At 34.6% G+C, this 1,147-nt stretch overlaps 1 protein-coding gene across 1 annotated transcript in view; it reads right to left on the bottom strand.

Moving 5' to 3' along the window:
• The window catches only part of LOC106874303 (DDRGK domain-containing protein 1), a 34,293-nt gene that overhangs the window by 7,057 nt on the left and 26,089 nt on the right, over positions 1-1,147 (bottom strand). The gene's annotated exons all lie outside the window — the stretch shown is intronic.

Raw genomic sequence — 1,147 nt, 5'->3', positions numbered from 1 at the left:
ATATATATATATATATATATATATATATGCATATATGGGTACAGGACATTGCAAAATGTAAACAACATGAAATACGAAGACAAATTTGGGTATGCAAATAATGAGAAACAAATGGAAAACAAGACAAGTAACATAAAGAACGACCCTTCATCAGTTGTTGGCTGTCTGTCTACTCCTCATTTCAACCATTTAATGACATATCGCCCAATGCTGTTGTTAAATGCTGGAAAAGAGGAATAGACAGACAGCCAACAACTGATGAAAGGTCGTTCTTTATGTTACTCGTCTTGTTTTCCATTTGTTTTTCTCGTTGCTTGCATACCCAAATTTGTCTTCATATTTTATGTTGTTTCCGTATTTCATGTTGTGTACGTTTTGTGACATCCTGTAGCAAAACGGAATGATAGAATAAGTGCTAGACGTTTCGAAAAACAAGTACTGGATCTTCAAAATTCAAGGCCATACCCCAGCATTACTACAGTCTAATGACTGAAACAAGAAAAGAAAAGAAAAAAAAATGCTATTTTCCTCATGAAATTCAGCCTGCCATTCAGAAAGTCCCGCAGGTCACAGTTTGCCCATTACTGTTCTCATGGCTTTATTCTTTGCCCTCTCACTCAAGAATTTCCAAAACACACATTAACCAGTAACTTCAATTGTTTTCCCTAACCCTTTAGAATTCACATTATTCTACCAAAATTAATGCTTTTTTATTCACATTGTTTTGAACTAATCATGCATTATCTTGTAGCTATGACATTTTGATGAGGTAGCTGTTAATTTTTAAAACGATATTGTAGGGTTGGTGTGAGAGACCAGATATGTCCAGTTTGAACATAAAACAGGCAGAATACTTTTAGCTGGATATGGCCGGTTTAAATGCTAAAGGGTTAAACTGAAGGATTACTCAGTACTTTTCAGAAGAGTACACATTTATTAACTTTTACAGAGAAAAGGTTGAGAGTGACTTCAAAGTTTCAGGTAGCTTGTTTGATGAAGGCAATCAGGCTGAAACCCTAATCACTGTCAACCTTTACCTTGCAAAAGTTAATTAATATGTATGTTGTTCTCTTTCCCATTTTAATCTAGAATAAATGTTGATTAGCCACTACTTGGTAGCAAGATCATGAAGGAAAGCATCTTGTTT

This window comes from Octopus bimaculoides, chromosome 14, assembly GCF_001194135.2.
Source record: "Octopus bimaculoides isolate UCB-OBI-ISO-001 chromosome 14, ASM119413v2, whole genome shotgun sequence".
Classification (NCBI taxonomy): Eukaryota; Metazoa; Mollusca; class Cephalopoda; order Octopoda; family Octopodidae; genus Octopus; species Octopus bimaculoides.
This window is presented reverse-complemented; position numbering and strand designations above follow the sequence as displayed.